This window comes from Oncorhynchus keta, unplaced genomic scaffold (assembly GCF_023373465.1).
Source record: "Oncorhynchus keta strain PuntledgeMale-10-30-2019 unplaced genomic scaffold, Oket_V2 Un_scaffold_20273_pilon_pilon, whole genome shotgun sequence".
Lineage (NCBI taxonomy): Eukaryota > Metazoa > Chordata > Actinopteri > Salmoniformes > Salmonidae > Oncorhynchus > Oncorhynchus keta.
Window position 1 is genome coordinate 145001 of NW_026290856.1, and position 17500 is coordinate 162500.

At 38.5% G+C, this 17500-nt stretch overlaps 1 pseudogene; it reads right to left on the reverse strand.

The window, feature by feature from the left end:
* LOC127928045 (FH1/FH2 domain-containing protein 3-like) overlaps nucleotides 1-17500 on the reverse strand; it is a 46793-nt pseudogene that overhangs the window by 7755 nt on the left and 21538 nt on the right.

The window sequence follows — 17500 nt, forward strand, 5'->3', positions numbered from 1 at the left end:
ACTGATAGTGTGTATATATTTAGTTCCCTCCAGAGACTGATAGTGTATATTTAGTTCCCTCCAGAGACTGATAGTGTGTATATATATATAGTTCCCTCCAGAGACTGATAGTGTGTATATATTTAGTTCCCTCCAGAGACTGATAGTGTGTGTATATATTTAGTTCCCTCCAGAGACTGATAGTGTGTGTATATATTTAGTTCCCTCCAGAGACTGATAGTGTGTATATATTTAGTTCCCTCCAGAGACTGATAGTGTATATATTTAGTTCCCTCCAGAGACTGATAGTGTGTATATATTTAGTTCCCTCCAGAGACTGATAGTGTGTATATATATTTAGTTCCCTCCAGAGACTGATAGTGTATATATATTTAGTTCCCTCCAGAGACTGATAGTGTATATATTTAGTTCCCTCCAGAGACTGATAGTGTATATATTTAGTTCCCTCCAGAGACTGATAGTGTGTATATTTAGTTCCCTCCAGAGACTGATAGTGTATATATATTTAGTTCCCTCCAGAGACTGATAGTGTGTATATATATATAGTTCCCTCCAGAGACTGATAGTGTATATATATTTAGTTCCCTCCAGAGACTGATAGTGTATATATATTTAGTTCCCTCCAGAGACTGATAGTGTGTATATATATATAGTTCCCTCCAGAGACTGATAGTGTATATATTTAGTTCCCTCCAGAGACTGATAGTGTGTGTATATTTAGTTCCCTCCAGAGACTGATAGTGTGTATATATTTAGTTCCCTCCAGAGACTGATAGTGTGTGATATATTTAGTTCCCTCCAGAGACTGATAGTGTGTGTATATTTAGTTCCCTCCAGAGACTGATAGTGTGTATATTTAGTTCCCTCCAGAGACTGATAGTGTGTATATTTAGTTCCCTCCAGAGACTGATAGTGTGTGTATATTTAGTTCCCTCCAGAGACTGATAGTGTGTATATTTAGTTCCCTCCAGAGACTGATAGTGTATATATATTTAGTTCCCTCCAGAGACTGATAGTGTGTATATATTTAGTTCCCTCCAGAGACTGATAGTGTGTATATTTAGTTCCCTCCAGAGACTGATAGTGTGTATATTTAGTTCCCTCCAGAGACTGATAGTGATATTTAGTGTATATTTAGTTCCCTCCAGAGACTGATAGTGTGTATATTTAGTTCCCTCCAGAGACTGATAGTGTGTATATATTTAGTTCCCTCCAGAGACTGATAGTGTGTATATATATTTAGTTCCCTCCAGAGACTGATAGTGTGTGTATATATTTAGTTCCCTCCAGAGACTGATAGTGTGTATATATATTTAGTTCCCTCCAGAGACTGATAGTGTATATATTTAGTTCCCTCCAGAGACTGATAGTGTGTATATATTTAGTTCCCTCCAGAGACTGATAGTGTGTATATATATATAGTTCCCTCCAGAGACTGATAGTGTGTGTATATTTAGTTCCCTCCAGAGACTGATAGTGTGTATATTTAGTTCCCTCCAGAGACTGATAGTAGTGTATATATTTAGTTCCCTCCAGAGACTGATAGTGTATATATTTAGTTCCCTCCAGAGACTGATAGTGTGTATATTTAGTTCCCTCCAGAGACTGATAGTGTGTATATATTTAGTTCCCTCCAGAGACTGATAGTGTATATATTTAGTTCCCTCCAGAGACTGATAGTGTGTGTATATTTAGTTCCCTCCAGAGACTGATAGTGTGTATATATTTAGTTCCCTCCAGAGACTGATAGTGTGTATATATATTTAGTTCCCTCCAGAGACTGATAGTGTGTATATATATTTAGTTCCCTCCAGAGACTGATAGTGTGTATATATTTAGTTCCCTCCAGAGACTGATAGTGTATATATATAGTTCCCTCCAGAGACTGATAGTGTATATATTTAGTTCCCTCCAGAGACTGATAGTGTATATATATTTAGTTCCCTCCAGAGACTGATAGTGTATATATATTTAGTTCCCTCCAGAGACTGATAGTGTATATATATTTAGTTCCCTCCAGAGACTGATAGTGTATGTGTATATTTAGTTCCCTCCAGAGACTGATAGTGTGTATATTTAGTTCCCTCCAGAGACTGATAGTGTGTATATTTAGTTCCCTCCAGAGACTGATAGTGTGTGTATATTTAGTTCCCTCCAGAGACTGATAGTGTGTATATTTAGTTCCCTCCAGAGACTGATAGTGTATATTTAGTTCCCTCCAGAGACTGATAGTGTGTATATTTAGTTCCCTCCAGAGACTGATAGTGTGTATATTTAGTTCCCTCCAGAGACTGATAGTGTATATATTTAGTTCCCTCCAGAGACTGATAGTGTGTATATTTAGTTCCCTCCAGAGACTGATAGTGTATATATTTAGTTCCCTCCAGAGACTGATAGTGTGTATATTTAGTTCCTCCAGAGACTGATAGTGTGTATATATTTAGTTCCCTCCAGAGACTGATAGTGTGTGTATATTTAGTTCCCTCCAGAGACTGATAGTGTGTATATTTAGTTCCCTCCAGAGACTGATAGTGTGTATATTTAGTTCCCTCCAGAGACTGATAGTGTGTATATTTAGTTCCCTCCAGAGACTGATAGTGTATATATTTAGTTCCCTCCAGAGACTGATAGTGTGTGTATATTTAGTTCCTCCAGAGACTGATAGTGTGTATATTTAGTTCCTCCAGAGACTGATAGTGTGTATATTTAGTTCCCTCCAGAGACTGATAGTGTATATATTTAGTTCCCTCCAGAGACTGATAGTGTATATATTTAGTTCCCTCCAGAGACTGATAGTGTATATATTTAGTTCCCTCCAGAGACTGATAGTGTATATATTTAGTTCCCTCCAGAGACTGATAGTGTATATATTTAGTTCCCTCCAGAGACTGATAGTGTGTATATATTTAGTTCCCTCCAGAGACTGATAGTGTATATATTTAGTTCCTCCAGAGACTGATAGTGTATATATTTAGTTCCCTCCAGAGACTGATAGTGTATATATTTAGTTCCCTCCAGAGACTGATAGTGTGTATATTTAGTTCCCTCCAGAGACTGATAGTGTGTATATTTAGTTCCCTCCAGAGACTGATAGTGTGTGTGTATATTTAGTTCCCTCCAGAGACTGATAGTGTATATTTAGTTCCCTCCAGAGTCTGATAGTGTGTGTATATTTAGTTCCCTCCAGAGACTGATAGTGTGTATATAGTTCCCTCCAGAGACTGATAGTGTGTATATTTAGTTCCCTCCAGAGACTGATAGTGTGTATATTTAGTTCCCTCCAGAGACTGATAGTGTGTATATTTAGTTCCCTCCAGAGACTGATAGTGTATATATTTAGTTCCCTCCAGAGACTGATAGTGTGTGTATATTTAGTTCCCTCCAGAGACTGATAGTGTGTATATTTAGTTCCCTCCAGAGACTGATAGTGTGTATATTTAGTTCCCTCCAGAGACTGATAGTGTGTGTATATTTAGTTCCCTCCAGAGACTGATAGTGTGTGTATATTTAGTTCCCTCCAGAGACTGATAGTGTGTATATTTAGTTCCCTCCAGAGACTGATAGTGTGTATATTTAGTTCCCTCCAGAGACTGATAGTGTGTATATTTAGTTCCCTCCAGAGACTGATAGTGTATATATTTAGTTCCCTCCAGAGACTGATAGTGTGTATATAGTTCCCTCCAGAGACTGATAGTGTGTATATTTAGTTCCCTCCAGAGACTGATAGTGTATATATTTAGTTCCCTCCAGAGACTGATAGTGTGTGTATATTTAGTTCCCTCCAGAGACTGATAGTGTGTATATTTAGTTCCCTCCAGAGACTGATAGTGTGTGTATATTTAGTTCCCTCCAGAGACTGATAGTGTGTGTATATTTAGTTCCTCCAGAGACTGATAGTGTATATTTAGTTCCCTCCAGAGACTGATAGTGTGTATATTTAGTTCCCTCCAGAGACTGATAGTGTGTATATTTAGTTCCCTCCAGAGACTGATAGTGTATATATTTAGTTCCCTCCAGAGACTGATAGTGTGTATATTTAGTTCCCTACAGAGACTGATAGTGTATATTTAGTTCCCTCCAGAGACTGATAGTGTGTATATTTAGTTCCTCCAGAGACTGATAGTGTGTGTATATTTAGTTCCCTCCAGAGACTGATAGTGTGTGTATATTTAGTTCCCTCCAGAGACTGATAGTGTATATTTAGTTCCCTCCAGAGACTGATAGTGTATATTTAGTTCCCTCCAGAGACTGATAGTGTGTATATTTAGTTCCCTCCAGAGACTGATAGTGTGTGTATATTTAGTTCCCTCCAGAGACTGATAGTGTGTGTATATTTAGTTCCCTCCAGAGACTGATAGTGTGTATATTTAGTTCCCTCCAGAGACTGATAGTGTATATTTAGTTCCCTCCAGAGACTGATAGTGTGTGTATATTTAGTTCCCTCCAGAGACTGATAGTGTGTGTATATTTAGTTCCCTCCAGAGACTGATAGTGTGTATATTTAGTTCCCTCCAGAGACTGATAGTGTATATTTAGTTCCCTCCAGAGACTGATAGTGTATATTTAGTTCCCTCCAGAGACTGATAGTGTGTGTATATTTAGTTCCCTCCAGAGACTGATAGTGTGTGTATATTTAGTTCCCTCCAGAGACTGATAGTGTGTGTATATTTAGTTCCCTCCAGAGACTGATAGTGTGTATATTTAGTTCCCTCCAGAGACTGATAGTGTGTATATTTAGTTCCCTCCAGAGACTGATAGTGTATATATTTAGTTCCCTCCAGAGACTGATAGTGTGTGTATATTTAGTTCCCTCCAGAGACTGATAGTGTGTATATTTAGTTCCCTCCAGAGACTGATAGTGTGTATATTTAGTTCCCTCCAGAGACTGATAGTGTGTATATTTAGTTCCTCCAGAGACTGATAGTGTGTGTATATTTAGTTCCCTCCAGAGACTGATAGTGTGTATATTTAGTTCCCTCCAGAGACTGATAGTGTGTATATTTAGTTCCCTCCAGAGACTGATAGTGTGTATATTTAGTTCCCTCCAGAGACTGATAGTGTATATTTAGTTCCCTCCAGAGACTGATAGTGTATATTTAGTTCCCTCCAGAGACTGATAGTGTATATTTAGTTCCCTCCAGAGACTGATAGTGTATATATTTAGTTCCCTCCAGAGACTGATAGTGTATATATTTAGTTCCCTCCAGAGACTGATAGTGTGTGTATATTTAGTTCCCTCCAGAGACTGATAGTGTGTATATTTAGTTCCCTCCAGAGACTGATAGTGTATATTTAGTTCCCTCCAGAGACTGATAGTGTATATTTAGTTCCCTCCAGAGACTGATAGTGTGTATATTTAGTTCCCTCCAGAGACTGATAGTGTGTGTATATTTAGTTCCCTCCAGAGACTGATAGTGTGTGTATATTTAGTTCCCTCCAGAGACTGATAGTGTATATTTAGTTCCCTCCAGAGACTGATAGTGTGTATATTTAGTTCCCTCCAGAGACTGATAGTGTATATTTAGTTCCCTCCAGAGACTGATAGTGTGTATATTTAGTTCCCTCCAGAGACTGATAGTGTGTATATTTAGTTCCTCCAGAGACTGATAGTGTGTATATTTAGTTCCCTCCAGAGACTGATAGTGTGTATATTTAGTTCCCTCCAGAGACTGATAGTGTGTATATTTAGTTCCCTCCAGAGACTGATAGTGTGTATATTTAGTTCCCTCCAGAGACTGATAGTGTATATAGTTCCTCCAGAGACTGATAGTGTATATATTTAGTTCCCTCCAGAGACTGATAGTGTGTGTATATTTAGTTCCCTCCAGAGACTGATAGTGTGTGTATATTTAGTTCCCTCCAGAGACTGATAGTGTGTATTTAGTTCCCTCCAGAGACTGATAGTGTGTATATTTAGTTCCCTCCAGAGACTGATAGTGTGTGTATATTTAGTTCCCTCCAGAGACTGATAGTGTGTATATTTAGTTCCCTCCAGAGACTGATAGTGTGTATATTTAGTTCCCTCCAGAGACTGATAGTGTGTATATTTAGTTCCCTCCAGAGACTGATAGTGTGTGTATATTTAGTTCCCTCCAGAGACTGATAGTGTGTATATTTAGTTCCCTCCAGAGACTGATAGTGTGTATATTTAGTTCCCTCCAGAGACTGATAGTGTGTATATTTAGTTCCCTCCAGAGACTGATAGTGTGTGTATATTTAGTTCCCTCCAGAGACTGATAGTGTGTGTATATTTAGTTCCCTCCAGAGACTGATAGTGTGTGTATATTTAGTTCCCTCCAGAGACTGATAGTGTGTATATTTAGTTCCCTCCAGAGACTGATAGTGTATATTTAGTTCCCTCCAGAGACTGATAGTGTGTATATTTAGTTCCCTCCAGAGACTGATAGTGTATATATTTAGTTCCCTCCAGAGACTGATAGTGTGTATATTTAGTTCCCTCCAGAGACTGATAGTGTGTATATTTAGTTCCCTCCAGAGACTGATAGTGTGTATATTTAGTTCCCTCCAGAGACTGATAGTGTGTATATTTAGTTCCCTCCAGAGACTGATAGTGTGTGTATATTTAGTTCCCTCCAGAGACTGATAGTGTATATTTAGTTCCCTCCAGAGACTGATAGTGTGTATATTTAGTTCCCTCCAGAGACTGATAGTGTATATTTAGTTCCCTCCAGAGACTGATAGTGTGTATATTTAGTTCCCTCCAGAGACTGATAGTGTGTATATTTAGTTCCCTCCAGAGACTGATAGTGTATATTTAGTTCCCTCCAGAGACTGATAGTGTGTGTATTTAGTTCCCTCCAGAGACTGATAGTGTGTATATTTAGTTCCCTCCAGAGACTGATAGTGTGTATATTTAGTTCCCTCCAGAGACTGATAGTGTGTATATTTAGTTCCCTCCAGAGACTGATAGTGTGTATATTTAGTTCCCTCCAGAGACTGATAGTGTGTATATTTAGTTCCCTCCAGAGACTGATAGTGTATATTTAGTTCCTCCAGAGACTGATAGTGTGTATATTTAGTTCCCTCCAGAGACTGATAGTGTATATTTAGTTCCCTCCAGAGACTGATAGTGTGTGTATATTTAGTTCCCTCCAGAGACTGATAGTGTGTGTATATTTAGTTCCCTCCAGAGACTGATAGTGTATATTTAGTTCCCCTCCAGAGACTGATAGTGTATATTTAGTTCCCTCCAGAGACTGATAGTGTGTATATTTAGTTCCCTCCAGAGACTGATAGTGTGTATATTTAGTTCCCTCCAGAGACTGATAGTGTGTATATATTTAGTTCCCTCCAGAGACTGATAGTGTGTATATTTAGTTCCCTCCAGAGACTGATAGTGTATATATTTAGTTCCCTCCAGAGACTGATAGTGTATATATTTAGTTCCCTCCAGAGACTGATAGTGTATATATTTATTTCCCTCCAGAGACTGATAGTGTATATATTTATTTCCCTCCAGAGACTGATAGTGTGTGTATATTTAGTTCCCTCCAGAGACTGATAGTGTATATATTTAGTTCCCTCCAGAGACTGATAGTGTATATATTTAGTTCCCTCCAGAGACTGATAGTGTATATATTTAGTTCCTCCAGAGACTGATAGTGTGTATATTTAGTTCCCTCCAGAGACTGATAGTGTGTATATTTAGTTCCCTCCAGAGACTGATAGTGTATATTTAGTTCCCTCCAGAGACTGATAGTGTGTATATATTTAGTTCCCTCCAGAGACTGATAGTGTGTATATTTAGTTCCCTCCAGAGACTGATAGTGTGTATATTTAGTTCCCTCCAGAGACTGATAGTGTGTATATAGTTCCCTCCAGAGACTGATAGTGTGTATATTTAGTTCCCTCCAGAGACTGATAGTGTGTATATTTAGTTCCTCCAGAGACTGATAGTGTGTATATTTAGTTCCCTCCAGAGACTGATAGTGTGTATATTTAGTTCCCTCCAGAGACTGATAGTGTGTATATTTAGTTCCCTCCAGAGACTGATAGTGTGTGTATATTTAGTTCCCTCCAGAGACTGATAGTGTGTGTATATTTAGTTCCCTCCAGAGACTGATAGTGTGTATATTTAGTTCCCTCCAGAGACTGATAGTGTGTATATTTAGTTCCCTCCAGAGACTGATAGTGTGTATATTTAGTTCCTCCAGAGACTGATAGTGTATATATTTAGTTCCCTCCAGAGACTGATAGTGTGTATATTTAGTTCCCTCCAGAGACTGATAGTGTGTATATTTAGTTCCCTCCAGAGACTGATAGTGTATATATTTAGTTCCCTCCAGAGACTGATAGTGTGTGTATATTTAGTTCCCTCCAGAGACTGATAGTGTGTGTATATTTAGTTCCCTCCAGAGACTGATAGTGTGTATATTTAGTTCCTCCAGAGACTGATAGTGTGTGTATATTTAGTTCCCTCCAGAGACTGATAGTGTGTATATTTAGTTCCCTCCAGAGACTGATAGTGTGTATATAGTTCCCTCCAGAGACTGATAGTGTTCCCTCCAGAGTGTATGTGTATATTTAGTTCCCTCCAGAGACTGATAGTGTATATATTTAGTTCCCTCCAGAGACTGATAGTGTGTGTATATTTAGTTCCCTCCAGAGACTGATAGTGTGTGTATATTTAGTTCCCTCCAGAGACTGATAGTGTGTATATTTAGTTCCCTCCAGAGACTGATAGTGTGTGTATATTTAGTTCCCTCCAGAGACTGATAGTGTATATTTAGTTCCCTCCAGAGACTGATAGTGTGTATATTTAGTTCCCTCCAGAGACTGATAGTGTGTGTATATTTAGTTCCCTCCAGAGACTGATAGTGTGTATATAGTTCCCTCCAGAGACTGATAGTGTGTATATTTAGTTCCCTCCAGAGACTGATAGTGTGTGTATATTTAGTTCCCTCCAGAGACTGATAGTGTGTGTATATTTAGTTCCCTCCAGAGACTGATAGTGTGTGTATATTTAGTTCCTCCAGAGACTGATAGTGTGTGTGTATATTTAGTTCCCTCCAGAGACTGATAGTGTGTATATTTAGTTCCCTCCAGAGACTGATAGTGTGTATATTTAGTTCCCTCCAGAGACTGATAGTGTGTATATTTAGTTCCCTCCAGAGACTGATAGTGTGTGTATATTTAGTTCCCTCCAGAGACTGATAGTGTGTGTATATTTAGTTCCCTCCAGAGACTGATAGTGTGTGTATATTTAGTTCCCTCCAGAGACTGATAGTGTGTATATTTAGTTCCCTCCAGAGACTGATAGTGTATATTTAGTTCCCTCCAGAGACTGATAGTGTGTGTATATTTAGTTCCCTCCAGAGACTGATAGTGTATATTTAGTTCCCTCCAGAGACTGATAGTGTGTGTATATTTAGTTCCCTCCAGAGACTGATAGTGTGTATATTTAGTTCCCTCCAGAGACTGATAGTGTATATTTAGTTCCCTCCAGAGACTGATAGTGTATATTTAGTTCCCTCCAGAGACTGATAGTGTGTGTATATTTAGTTCCCTCCAGAGACTGATAGTGTGTGTATATTTAGTTCCTCCAGAGACTGATAGTGTGTGTATATTTAGTTCCCTCCAGAGACTGATAGTGTGTGTATATTTAGTTCCTCCAGAGACTGATAGTGTGTGTATATTTAGTTCCCTCCAGAGACTGATAGTGTATATATTTAGTTCCCTCCAGAGACTGATAGTGTGTATATTTAGTTCCCTCCAGAGACTGATAGTGTATATATATTTAGTTCCCTCCAGAGACTGATAGTGTATATATTTAGTTCCCTCCAGAGACTGATAGTGTGTATATTTAGTTCCCTCCAGAGACTGATAGTGTATATATTTAGTTCCCTCCAGAGACTGATAGTGTGTATATTTAGTTCCCTCCAGAGACTGATAGTGTATATTTAGTTCCTCCAGAGACTGATAGTGTGTGTATATTTAGTTCCCTCCAGAGACTGATAGTGTGTATATTTAGTTCCTCCAGAGACTGATAGTGTATATATTTAGTTCCCTCCAGAGACTGATAGTGTGTGTATATTTAGTTCCCTCCAGAGACTGATAGTGTATATATTTAGTTCCCTCCAGAGACTGATAGTGTGTATATTTAGTTCCTCCAGAGACTGATAGTGTGTATATTTAGTTCCCTCCAGAGACTGATAGTGTGTGTATATATTTAGTTCCCTCCAGAGACTGATAGTGTGTATATATTTAGTTCCCTCCAGAGACTGATAGTGTGTATTTAGTTCCTCCAGAGACTGATAGTGTGTATATTTAGTTCCCTCCAGAGACTGATAGTGTGTATATTTAGTTCCCTCCAGAGACTGATAGTGTGTATATTTAGTTCCCTCCAGAGACTGATAGTGTATATATTTAGTTCCCTCCAGAGACTGATAGTGTGTATATTTAGTTCCTCCAGAGACTGATAGTGTGTATATTTAGTTCCCTCCAGAGACTGATAGTGTGTATATTTAGTTCCCTCCAGAGACTGATAGTGTGTATATTTAGTTCCCTCCAGAGACTGATAGTGTGTATATTTAGTTCCCTCCAGAGACTGATAGTGTGTATATTTAGTTCCCTCCAGAGACTGATAGTGTGTATATTTAGTTCCCTCCAGAGACTGATAGTGTGTATATTTAGTTCCCTCCAGAGACTGATAGTGTATATTTAGTTCCCTCCAGAGACTGATAGTGTATATATTTAGTTCCCTCCAGAGACTGATAGTGTGTATATTTAGTTCCCTCCAGAGACTGATAGTGTGTATATTTAGTTCCCTCCAGAGACTGATAGTGTGTATATTTAGTTCCCTCCAGAGACTGATAGTGTATATATTTAGTTCCCTCCAGAGACTGATAGTGTATATATTTAGTTCCCTCCAGAGACTGATAGTGTGTATATTTAGTTCCCTCCAGAGACTGATAGTGTGTATATTTAGTTCCCTCCAGAGACTGATAGTGTATATTTAGTTCCCTCCAGAGACTGATAGTGTATATTTAGTTCCCTCCAGAGACTGATAGTGTGTATATATTTAGTTCCCTCCAGAGACTGATAGTGTGTATATTTAGTTCCCTCCAGAGACTGATAGTGTATATTTAGTTCCCTCCAGAGACTGATAGTGTGTATATTTAGTTCCTCCAGAGACTGATAGTGTGTATATTTAGTTCCCTCCAGAGACTGATAGTGTGTATTTAGTTCCCTCCAGAGACTGATAGTGTGTATATTTAGTTCCCTCCAGAGACTGATAGTGTGTATATTTAGTTCCCTCCAGAGACTGATAGTGTGTATATTTAGTTCCCTCCAGAGACTGATAGTGTGTATATTTAGTTCCTCCAGAGACTGATAGTGTATATATTTAGTTCCCTCCAGAGACTGATAGTGTATATATTTAGTTCCCTCCAGAGACTGATAGTGTGTGTATATTTAGTTCCCTCCAGAGACTGATAGTGTATATATTTAGTTCCCTCCAGAGACTGATAGTGTATATATTTAGTTCCCTCCAGAGACTGATAGTGTGTATATTTAGTTCCCTCCAGAGACTGATAGTGTGTATATTTAGTTCCCTCCAGAGACTGATAGTGTATATATTTAGTTCCCTCCAGAGACTGATAGTGTGTATATTTAGTTCCCTCCAGAGACTGATAGTGTGTCCAGAGACTATATTTAGTTCCCTCCAGAGACTGATAGTGTGTATATTTAGTTCCCTCCAGAGACTGATAGTGTATATATTTAGTTCCCTCCAGAGACTGATAGTATATATTTAGTTCCTCCAGAGACTGATAGTGTATTTAGTTCCCTCCAGAGACTGATAGTGTGTGTATATTTAGTTCCCTCCAGAGACTGATAGTGTATATTTAGTTCCCTCCAGAGACTGATAGTGTGTATATTTAGTTCCCTCCAGAGACTGATAGTGTATATTTAGTTCCCTCCAGAGACTGATAGTGTGTATATTTAGTTCCCTCCAGAGACTGATAGTGTGTATATTTAGTTCCCTCCAGAGACTGATAGTAGTGTATATTTAGTTCCCTCCAGAGACTGATAGTGTGTGTATATTTAGTTCCCTCCAGAGACTGATTATATTTAGTTCCCTCCAGAGACTGACTGATAGTGTATATTTAGTTCCCTCCAGAGACTGATAGTGTATATTTAGTTCCCTCCAGAGACTGATAGTGTGTATATTTAGTTCCCTCCAGAGACTGATAGTGTGTGTATATTTAGTTCCCTCCAGAGACTGATAGTGTGTATATTTAGTTCCCTCCAGAGACTGATAGTGTGTATATTTAGTTCCCTCCAGAGACTGATAGTGTGTGTATATTTAGTTCCCTCCAGAGACTGATAGTGTGTATATTTAGTTCCCTCCAGAGACTGATAGTGTGTGTATATTTAGTTCCCTCCAGAGACTGATAGTGTGTATATATTTAGTTCCCTCCAGAGACTGATAGTGTGTGTATATTTAGTTCCCTCCAGAGACTGATAGTGTGTATATTTAGTTCCCTCCAGAGACTGATAGTGTGTATATTTAGTTCCTCCAGAGACTGATAGTGTGTATATTTAGTTCCCTCCAGAGACTGATAGTGTATATTTAGTTCCCTCCAGAGACTGATAGTGTGTATATTTAGTTCCCTCCAGAGACTGATAGTGTGTGTATATTTAGTTCCCTCCAGAGACTGATAGTGTGTATATTTAGTTCCCTCCAGAGACTGATAGTGTGTATATTTAGTTCCCTCCAGAGACTGATAGTGTGTGTATATTTAGTTCCCTCCAGAGACTGATAGTGTATATTTAGTTCCCTCCAGAGACTGATAGTGTGTATATTTAGTTCCCTCCAGAGACTGATAGTGTGTATATTTAGTTCCCTCCAGAGACTGATAGTGTGTGTATATTTAGTTCCCTCCAGAGACTGATAGTGTATATTTAGTTCCCTCCAGAGACTGATAGTGTGTATATTTAGTTCCCTCCAGAGACTGATAGTGTGTATATTTAGTTCCCTCCAGAGACTGATAGTGTGTATATTTAGTTCCCTCCAGAGACTGATAGTGTGTGTATATTTAGTTCCCTCCAGAGACTGATAGTGTGTATATTTAGTTCCCTCCAGAGACTGATAGTGTATATTTAGTTCCCTCCAGAGACTGATAGTGTGTATATTTAGTTCCCTCCAGAGACTGATAGTGTGTATATTTAGTTCCCTCCAGAGACTGATAGTGTATATTTAGTTCCCTCCAGAGACTGATAGTGTGTATATATTTAGTTCCCTCCAGAGACTGATAGTGTATATATATAGTTCCCTCCAGAGACTGATAGTGTGTGTATATATTTAGTTCCCTCCAGAGACTGATAGTGTATATATATTTAGTTCCCTCCAGAGACTGATAGTGTATATATATTTAGTTCCCTCCAGAGACTGATAGTGTATATATATTTAGTTCCCTCCAGAGACTGATAGTGTATATATATAGTTCCCTCCAGAGACTGATAGTGTATATATATTTAGTTCCCTCCAGAGACTGATAGTGTGTATATTTAGTTCCCTCCAGAGACTGATAGTGTATATATATTTAGTTCCCTCCAGAGACTGATAGTGTATATATATTTAGTTCCCTCCAGAGACTGATAGTGTGTATATATATAGTTCCCTCCAGAGACTGATAGTGTATGTATATATTTAGTTCCCTCCAGAGACTGATAGTGTATATATTTAGTTCCCTCCAGAGACTGATAGTGTATATATTTAGTTCCCTCCAGAGACTGATAGTGTGTATATTTAGTTCCCTCCAGAGACTGATAGTGTGTATATATTTAGTTCCTCCAGAGACTGATAGTGTGTGTATATATTTAGTTCCCTCCAGAGACTGATAGTGTGTATATAGTTCCCTCCAGAGACTGATAGTGTGTATATTTAGTTCCCTCCAGAGACTGATAGTGTGTATATTTAGTTCCCTCCAGAGACTGATAGTGTGTATATTTAGTTCCCTCCAGAGACTGATAGTGTATATATAGTTCCCTCCAGAGACTGATAGTGTGTGTATATTTAGTTCCCTCCAGAGACTGATAGTGTGTATATTTAGTTCCCTCCAGAGACTGATAGTGTGTGTATATTTAGTTCCCTCCAGAGACTGATAGTGTGTGTATATTTAGTTCCCTCCAGAGACTGATAGTGTGTATATTTAGTTCCCTCCAGAGACTGATAGTGTGTATATTTAGTTCCCTCCAGAGACTGATAGTGTGTGTATATTTAGTTCCCTCCAGAGACTGATAGTGTGTATATTTAGTTCCCTCCAGAGACTGATAGTGTGTATATTTAGTTCCCTCCAGAGACTGATAGTGTATATATTTAGTTCCCTCCAGAGACTGATAGTGTGTATATAGTTCCCTCCAGAGACTGATAGTGTGTATATTTAGTTCCCTCCAGAGACTGATAGTGTATATATTTAGTTCCCTCCAGAGACTGATAGTGTGTGTATATTTAGTTCCCTCCAGAGACTGATAGTGTGTATATTTAGTTCCCTCCAGAGACTGATAGTGTGTATATATTTAGTTCCCTCCAGAGACTGATAGTGTGTATATATTTAGTTCCCTCCAGAGACTGATAGTGTGTATATTTAGTTCCCTCCAGAGACTGATAGTGTGTATATTTAGTTCCTCCAGAGACTGATAGTGTGTATATATAGTTCCCTCCAGAGACTGATAGTGTATATATTTAGTTCCCTCCAGAGACTGATAGTGTATATATTTAGTTCCCTCCAGAGACTGATAGTGTGTATATTTAGTTCCCTCCAGAGACTGATAGTGTATATATTTAGTTCCCTCCAGAGACTGATAGTGTATATATTTAGTTCCCTCCAGAGACTGATAGTGTATATATTTAGTTCCCTCCAGAGACTGATAGTGTGTATATAGTTCCCTCCAGAGACTGATAGTGTGTCTATTTAGTTCCCTCCAGAGACTGATAGTGTATATTTAGTTCCCTCCAGAGACTGATAGTGTGTATATTTAGTTCCCTCCAGAGACTGATAGTGTGTATATTTAGTTCCCTCCAGAGACTGATAGTGTGTATATTTAGTTCCCTCCAGAGACTGATAGTGTATATATTTAGTTCCCTCCAGAGACTGATAGTGTGTATATTTAGTTCCCTCCAGAGACTGATAGTGTGTATATATATTTAGTTCCCTCCAGAGACTGATAGTGTGTATATTTAGTTTCCAGAGATAGTGTGTGCCTCCAGAGACTGATAGTGTGTATATTTAGTTCCCTCCAGAGACTGATAGTGTGTGTATATTTAGTTCCCTCCAGAGACTGATAGTGTATATATTTAGTTCCCTCCAGAGACTGATAGTGTGTGTATATTTAGTTCCCTCCAGAGACTGATAGTGTATATATTTAGTTCCCTCCAGAGACTGATAGTGTATATATTTAGTTCCCTCCAGAGACTGATAGTGTGTGTATATTTAGTTCCCTCCAGAGACTGATAGTGTGTATATTTAGTTCCCTCCAGAGACTGATAGTGTATATATTTAGTTCCCTCCAGAGACTGATAGTGTGTATATTTAGTTCCCTCCAGAGACTGATAGTGTATATATTTAGTTCCCTCCAGAGACTGATAGTGTGTATATATAGTTCCCTCCAGAGACTGATAGTGTGTATATTTAGTTCCCTCCAGAGACTGATAGTGTATATATTTAGTTCCCTCCAGAGACTGATAGTGTGTGTATATTTAGTTCCCTCCAGAGACTGATAGTGTGTATATTTAGTTCCCTCCAGAGACTGATAGTGTGTATATTTAGTTCCCTCCAGAGACTGATAGTGTGTGTATATTTAGTTCCCTCCAGAGACTGATAGTGTGTATATTTAGTTCCCTCCAGAGACTGATAGTGTGTATATTTAGTTCCCTCCAGAGACTGATAGTGTGTATATTTAGTTCCCTCCAGAGACTGATAGTGTATATATATAGTTCCCTCCAGAGACTGATAGTGTATATATATTTAGTTCCCTCCAGAGACTGATAGTGTGTATATTTAGTTCCCTCCAGAGACTGATAGTGTGTATATTTAGTTCCCTCCAGAGACTGATAGTGTATATATATTTAGTTCCCTCCAGAGACTGATAGTGTATATATTTAGTTCCCTCCAGAGACTGATAGTGTATATATATAGTTCCCTCCAGAGACTGATAGTGTATGTATATATATAGTTCCCTCCAGAGACTGATAGTGTGTGTATATATTTAGTTCCCTCCAGAGACTGATAGTGTATATATTTAGTTCCCTCCAGAGACTGATAGTGTGTATATTTAGTTCCCTCCAGAGACTGATAGTGTATATTTAGTTCCCTCCAGAGACTGATAGTGTGTATATTTAGTTCCCTCCAGAGACTGATAGTGTGTATATTTAGTTCCCTCCAGAGACTGATAGTGTGTATATTTAGTTCCCTCCAGAGACTGATAGTGTATATATTTAGTTCCCTCCAGAGACTGATAGTGTGTATATTTAGTTCCCTCCAGAGACTGATAGTGTGTATATATATTTAGTTCCCTCCAGAGACTGATAGTGTGTATATTTAGTTCCCTCCAGAGACTGATAGTGTGTATATTTAGTTCCCTCCAGAGACTGATAGTGTATATATTTAGTTCCCTCCAGAGACTGATAGTGTGTATATTTAGTTCCCTCCAGAGACTGATAGTGTATATATTTAGTTCCCTCCAGAGACTGATAGTGTATATATTTAGTTCCCTCCAGAGACTGATAGTGTGTGTATATTTAGTTCCCTCCAGAGACTGATAGTGTATATTTAGTTCCCTCCAGAGACTGATAGTGTATATTTAGTTCCCTCCAGAGACTGATAGTGTGTATATATTTAGTTCCCTCCAGAGACTGATAGTGTGTATATATTTAGTTCCCTCCAGAGACTGATAGTGTGTATATTTAGTTCCCTCCAGAGACTGATAGTGTGTATATAGTTCCCTCCAGAGACTGATAGTGTATATATTTAGTTCCCTCCAGAGACTGATAGTGTGTATATTTAGTTCCCTCCAGAGACTGATAGTGTATATTTAGTTCCCTCCAGAGACTGATAGTGTGTATATTTAGTTCCCTCCAGAGACTGATAGTGTGTATATTTAGTTCCCTCCAGAGACTGATAGTGTGTATATTTAGTTCCCTCCAGAGACTGATAGTGTGTATATTATTTAGTTCCCTCCAGAGACTGATAGTGTGTATATTTAGTTCCCTCCAGAGACTGATAGTGTGTATATTTAGTTCCCTCCAGAGACTGATAGTGTGTATATTTAGTTCCCTCCAGAGACTGATAGTGTGTATATAGTTCCCTCCAGAGACTGATAGTGTATATTTAGTTCCCTCCAGAGACTGATAGTGTGTATATTTAGTTCCCTCCAGAGACTGATAGTGTATATTTAGTTCCCTCCAGAGACTGATAGTGTATATATATATATAGTTCCCTCCAGAGACTGATAGTGTATATATATTTAGTTCCCTCCA